This window comes from Schistocerca nitens, chromosome 5, assembly GCF_023898315.1.
Source record: "Schistocerca nitens isolate TAMUIC-IGC-003100 chromosome 5, iqSchNite1.1, whole genome shotgun sequence".
In the NCBI taxonomy this organism is placed as follows: domain Eukaryota; kingdom Metazoa; phylum Arthropoda; class Insecta; order Orthoptera; family Acrididae; genus Schistocerca; species Schistocerca nitens.
In genome coordinates this window covers 471,383,775-471,391,000 of record NC_064618.1, presented here as the reverse complement: position 1 = coordinate 471,391,000, position 7,226 = coordinate 471,383,775, and the positions used below count along the sequence as shown (strand labels likewise).

The 7,226-nt window shown below is 41.3% G+C and overlaps 1 non-coding gene across 1 annotated transcript; it reads right to left on the bottom strand.

Moving 5' to 3' along the window:
* Positions 1 to 3,179: 3,179 nt before the first annotated feature.
* Trnal-caa (transfer RNA leucine (anticodon CAA)) lies at positions 3,180 to 3,254 on the bottom strand. Its single transcript has one exon. It is a non-coding gene; the product is annotated as a tRNA-Leu (tRNA).
* Positions 3,255 to 7,226: the final 3,972 nt, after the last annotated feature.

Here is a 7,226-nt window from a genome sequence, read left to right as displayed (position 1 = left end):
CTTATTGATAAGGTAACCTGAATCCACCCAGCTTTTGCTCCCATACAACAAAGTTCGTCGAAAGTCAATACGGTGCACAGATAACTTAGTCTTGGTACTGACTTCCTTCTTGCAGAAGAGAGTAGATCGTAGCTGAGCGCTCACTGCATTAGCTTTGCTACACCTCGCTTCCAGTTCTTTCACTATGTTGCCATCCTGTGAGAATATGCATCCTAAGTACTTGAAACCGTCCACCTGTTCTAACTTTGTTCCTCCTATTTGGCACTCAATCCGTTTATATCTCTTTCCCACTGACATTACTTTTGTTTTGGAGATGCTAATCTTCATACCATAGTCCTTACATTTCTGATCTAGCTCTGAAATATTACTTTGCAAACTTTCAATAGAATCTGCCATCACAACTAAGTCATCCGCATATGCGAGACTGCTTATTTTGTGTTCACCTGTCTTAATCTCACCCAGCCAGTCTATTGTTCTCAACATATGATCCATAAATAATATGAACAACAGTGGAGACAGGTTGCAGCCTTGTCTTACCCCATGAACCTACTCTGAACCATGAACTCAGTTTACCGTCAACTCTAACTGCTGCCTGACTATCTATGTAAAGACCTTAAATTGCTTGCAAAAGTTTGCCTCCTATTCCATAATCACGTAGAACAGACAGTAACTTCCTCCTAGGAACCCGGTCATATGCCTTTTCTAGACCTATAAAACATAGATACAATTCCCTGTTCCACTCGTAACACTTCTCCATTATTTGCCGTAAGCTAAAGATCTGGTCCTGACAACCTCTAAGAGGCCTAATCCCACACTGATTTTCATCCACTTTGTCCTCAACTAATACTCGCACTTTCCTTTCAACAATGCCTGAGAAGATTTTACCCACAACGCTGATCAAAGAGATACCTCTGTAGTTGTTACAATCTTTTCTGTTTCCATGTTTAAAGATTGGTGTGATTACTGCTTTCGTCCAGTCTGATGGAACCTGTCCCGACTACCACGCCATTTCAATTATCCTGTGTAGCCATTTAAGATCTGACATTCCACTGTATTTGATGTCCGTCAACCTCAATACATTTGGCAATACGTGTAACGACATTCCTCTCAACAGCGAGTAGTTCGCATTCCGTAATGTTCGCACATGCATTGACAATGCGCTGACGCATGTTATCAGGCGCTGTCGGTGGATCACGATAGCAAATATCCTTCAACCTTCCCCACAGAAAGAAATCCTGGGACGTCAGATCCGGTGAACGTGCGGGACATGGAATGGTGCTTCGACGACCAATCCACTTGTCATGAAATATGCTATTCAAAACCGCTTCAACCGCACGCGATCTACGTGCCGGACATCCATCATGTTGGAAGTACATCGCCATTCTGTCATGCAATGAAACTTCTTGTAGTAACATCGGTAAAACATTACGTAGGAAATCAGCATACATTGCACCTTTTAGATTGCCATCGATAAAACGGGGGCCAATTATCCTTCCTCCAATAATGCCGCACCATACATTAGCCCGACAAGGTCGCTTATATACCACTTGTCGCAGCCATCGTGGATTTTCCGTTGCCCAATAGTGCATATTATGCCGGTTTACGTTAGCGTTTCTGGTGAATGATGCTTCGTCGCTAAATAGAATGCGTGCAGAAAATCTGTCATCGTCCCGACGTTCAAAGTCGTCGCCATGCAATTCCTGGTGCATGGAAATATGGTACGGGTGCAATCGATGTTGATGTAGCATTCGCAACACCGACGTTTTTGAGATTCCCGATTCCAGCGCAATTTGTCTGCTACTGATGTGAGGATTAGTCGCGACAGCAGCTAGAACACCTACTTGGGCATCATCATTTGTTGCAGGTCGTGGCTGACTTTTCACATGTGACTGAACACTTCCTGTTTCCTTAAATAACCTAACTATACGGCGAACGGTCAGGACACTTGGATGATGTCGTCCAGGATACCGAGCAGCATACATAGCACACGCCCATTGGGCATTTTGATCACAATAGCCATACATGAACATGATATTGATCTTTTGCGCAATTGGTAAACGGTCCGTTTTAACACAGGTAATGTTGTTGTGGTCGTCAGTCCTGAGACTGGTTTGATGTATCACGAAGCAAATACCGTCAGCACTGGCGGAATGTTACGTGATACCACGTACTTACACGTTTGTGACTATTACAGCACCATCTATCACAAAGTGAAAAAAGTGGTCCAACTAAAACATTCATATTTCTTTACCTACTACACGAATATGTAATAAAAATGGGTGTTCCTATTTTAAAAAACGCAGTTGATATCCGTTTGACCTATGGCAGCACCCTCTAGCGGGTCAACCATAGCGCCATCTGGTTTCCCCCTTCAAGCTAGACGAGTTTCGTTCTTTGTAGTTTTTCCGTTTGATGCTTATTTCGTGCGATGTCTGGCCAAGTCAGTATCAATGGACCACCCTGTATATAGATCTCTATATACTCCCTCTGCCTTTCCTTACTGTGCTTACTACTGTTTTGCAATATGAGATCTTGATATTCATACAGACGCTTCTTTCATCTGCAAAGGCTTCTTCAATTTTCCTATATGTGTCCTCTATTTTTACCCTGGCCATGCATATTTCTACAGCATTGCATTTTTTCTCTAGCCAGTCCTCACTAGGCTATTTTGCATTTTCTGTAAATTTTACTTATATGCATCTGTACTCTCTTTCACGTACTTCATCTGCTGCATTTTCGTATTTTCTGCTTTCGTCAGTTACATTGAATGTGTGCTACGCTATCAAGGATTTCTATTAGATTAGTTCTTTTTCTTCTGTGATCCTCTGTTATTTCTAGTAGGATTTTTTTTTTACACATGTGATCCTCTGCTGCCTTCACTCATTCATTTCTCAAATCTCTCCATCTGTGTTCTGTCGTATTCCTTCCCACTGTTTCAGGCAAATGTTTCCCGGTGCTTCTTCTGAATTTCTCAAAAACCTCTTGTTCTGTCGGTTTAGCCACATTCTGTCGCCTTAAATTCCTGTTTTTCACCAATTTCTTCAGCTTTAATCTACAGATTATACCAATAAATACGGTCGGAGACCACATCTGCCACTGTAAAGATCTTCTTAGAATGAAATTTTCACTCTACAGCGGAGTGTGCGCCGATATGAAACTTCCTGGCAGATTAAAACTGTGTGCCGGACCGAGACTCGAACTCGGGACCTTTGCCTTTTGCGGGCAAGTGCTCTACCAACTGAGCTACCCAAGCACGACTCACGCCCCATCCTCACAGCTTCACTTCTGCCAGTACCTCGTCTCCTACCTTCCAAACTTGTATTAGGTGTACAAAATGACAGCTCTCTGCGGTAAAAGCAACCGGATTCGTACTGAACACATTGTCAAACACTAGTCTAGTTTCAAGTGTTGAAAATCCTGAAATAACAACAGAAATACCATTTCCTATCTGTTAGGAGGCATGGGAGCTGTGCGCGAAGGCCTTATGTTTTAACAAAGATAAAAATCACTTCGATTTAGATCTATGGAACCCTAATATTTGTTTTCTTGGAACATGTCAGTAGTGTGGTGTGCATTACTCCACTTTCAATCGAAGGAGAGCTGTTCAATGAAACGTTTCCCAATACGAAACGCAATCCCAGTAATAATGTCATTATCTCCATACAGCTGTAATGCACAGTTTGTTGTGATGTTCCCCTGATATACAGTCGATTTCAAGATAATTTAACTCCATCATTAAGTAGCAAAGATGCCTAAAAATTTAGTGCCGCAACTACCATAATGTTCGCTCAGAACAGGACGTCATAAGAAAATCAGCTGAAGTATCGAGTAACGCGTGACATACGTTCCACACAAGAAAATATATCTACAAAAGCAGAAAGTCAAATGAGAAAGCAAATGAATGAGAATCTTCAGAAGCTCAACGAAGTCCGTTCGTTGCTGCTAAGGTATCAAGCATGTAATGAAGGCTTATGGCAGACTGTTGTAAATTTGTCATTATGAAAATGTAACTTCCATAATTGTTGGGATCCACCTTCGGAAACTTACGGACGCCTCAAGCTCATACAAACGACTGGTTAAATAGAAAGTGTTCAAGAAACAAAAATGTGTGTGTCCTACCGTCTCTCAACGTTTTTGACTCACTGTACTTCAACAATGCGCTTCACAGGACTTAATGTGCTATAAACTACGTATTCTTAACGTTACATCCAAGAAGTGTTCATAGTAACTTGGCTCTACAGCTTACGTCTAGTGCCTACCATCTCCGAAATTATATTTTTTTTATTATTTTGACAATAGCCAGCAGCACTTTTAATCAATCAATGATTGCCTGATATCTATGTGCAGTTATTCTATTGTGACTATGGTAACAAACGTATACATTCATCCTCTTCTTAATCGCTCACAAGACTTCGAGAACAAGTTTATTTGCGGAATTATATTGTTAAAAGTATTTTTTGGCTGCAGTTAATTTAAAATTTTAAATACATGAAGAACGCAGAAGGGCTGACAAACTCCCTCCATATACTCGTGACCGGAATGATCATGCCGCTCAACTGAGACAACACTTCACCGTTATTCACAGGCGTGACGCATATATAATTCCAGAGTACTTGAGTTTATTATGTGAGAATACGATAAAACAATAGTGACAATATTGTGTTACGCCAGAATGTAATTCTGTAAGCGCGACTGCCGTCATCAATTATTCGAATAGAGCCATGGCCCTTTATCCAAATGTGCGAGTCATCATAGGGAATATTACGTTAACGTATTTCCAAAAATTAACTTTGACATTTACTGCTGATAATATCAGAATTTGCTGTACATGTTCCCATTTTATTTTATTAGCATTCCTTTACGCGTTCACCTCTTTTGTACTCTTAAAAAGCAACCAATAAAGGGACGTACAAAATTAATGTAACCCGATTGCTCAATAAGCAGAGCTGCTGCGCACCAGGACTATATGAGTTTGGCAACCATAGATTGGGATATTTTGTCAATTACATCGATATATGTAACGTGAAAAATACATAAAGGCAGTAGATATACGTATCCTATTCCAGCATGGCGCAAGGGAGCGGAAAAATATGAAGTAATTCTCAGGAAAGTGCGGAAAACGAATAGGCAGGTTTTATTGTTGCAAGCAAATAACAACTTGCACGCCTTTTAGAGACGCAAAAAAATACTTTCTAACAATAAGCCCCATAACAAGATGTCTATTCAAACATACGTGTTCCTGGAAACGAATGCTGTGATTTTACATGACACTTTAAAATACTTCCACTGGAACTTTTGCAATTCATTCTCAAATCCTTGTGTTCAACTCCATGATTGCAGTTAGTCAGGTGGCGTAAGTTTTGCTTATGATGTGGCTGCACAAAAAAATATCGATTACCGACAAATCTGGTGTTCTCTGAGGCTAATGAACGTCGCCAGATAGTGAAATACGTATTACCAAAGAGCTGCCCAAACAGCTGTCATCGACACTCTGGCAGTATGTGCCATCTTGCTGGGAAAAAGTGTATGAAGATCGGTAATGTTTTGAAACTTTTCTGTTACAAATGTCTCTAGCATACCTACATATCGTTAAAACGTTACAGTCGCTGTGTTCCACCTCTCATCCTCAATTTGTGCCCTATCACACCTCGGATTCATCCGGCACATAAAACTGTAACCTTTATGCTGCCCAATATTTGAAATTCGAAGACTGTCAACACATGATAGTCAACAACTTTGGAGTAGTAACTAATCAGTTACATCCTGTTTTCACAGAATTTTTCTCGTGGCATGTGGTCTGGTGGTTTCAGTTCTTATACAACTTCGTATTGGCGACGCTTAAGATCACTGGAGTATTCCATGGACGGTTAATAAGCTGAGGTTCATGCTGCAGCCAATGACTCAGAGAGAGAGAGAGAGAGAGAGAGAGAGAGAGAGAGAGAGAGAGAGACATACAAACGACCGGCGGTGCCATTTACTCGCTTCAGGCAGCAAGTGCAGAGCAATATTCGTTTCCGTCTAATGGTCAAAACACAGTTCTGTCGCAGTGACTCAACTTCGCCTGTTTATACACGGGTTGCAGAAGGTGGTATATATAGCTTTCTCCAACTTCTACTCAGTTCTGACTAACAATGGAACAATCACATGCGCAAAGCTGCAGGGACGGTAGCGCAGAGTCTGAGCGGTAGTTGCAAGGTGCATAGCGGCTACCTAAAACCATGTTGGAATTTTACTGTAGCAGATAGGTTCGAGAAAGGCGGCTCGTTTCGAGATATGAAAGTTCCAGAAATATGATTCACTAGTGGCTGTAATTATTAAATGACTTCTCCGTAGGATCCAACACAGGTATGTGGTTGAATGGAAAGACTTGAATCCAAATCACAGACATCATTAGACATCATATCTACCGAAAGCATAGCACTAGAGATCTGAAAAGCTAGTGTACATTTCTGACGACCTCAATCATCACACAATCTACTACTATTTGTGATCCTTCACAATCAATCATCGCCTTAACTCAGTCGATATATCACAGAACCTCTGACATGGCATCATGCAACATGTGTTACAAATACTGGAGAAATATCCAGTTCAAATGTTCAAATGGCTCTGAGCACTATGGGACTCAACATCTTAGGTCATAAGTCCCCTAGAACTTAGAACTACTTAAACCTAACTAACCTAAGGACATTACACACACCCATGCCCGAGGCAGGATTCGAACCTGCGACCGTAGCAGGAAATATCCAGTGGCAGCGGCGTGAGGGTGTTGCAAATACTGGATTCATACCATGCACCTTATCCAAATCACTTTCAAAATTCGGTAATTTATTAGGAGGGTGCACCGTCGGCGACGTGTAACCGCACTGCCGGTATGAGAATAAACACACGGGCGATCACAATCTATATTCAGTGTCGCGGTATTTGTCTGGAAAAACCACGTCATTCGTAGGTAATGCCATATGTGGATTTATAGAGCTGGTATAGCTTTTAACATGAATACTTGTGTGCGCCTGTAGAACCAAGACTGCGTCTGATGGTAATATGGTTGCGTTTTTTTTAACAAATTGTGGTTTTGTAAGACGATTAGACCTCTCTAAGACATGGCAGTAGCACCCGCAAGAAAACTTATGAGACATGTCTACCTATCCTGCATTATTTCGTATCGCCAGCAATCGGTTACTGATGAAGTTAGTAGGGGGTGGGTGATAGGTTCACATTGAGCA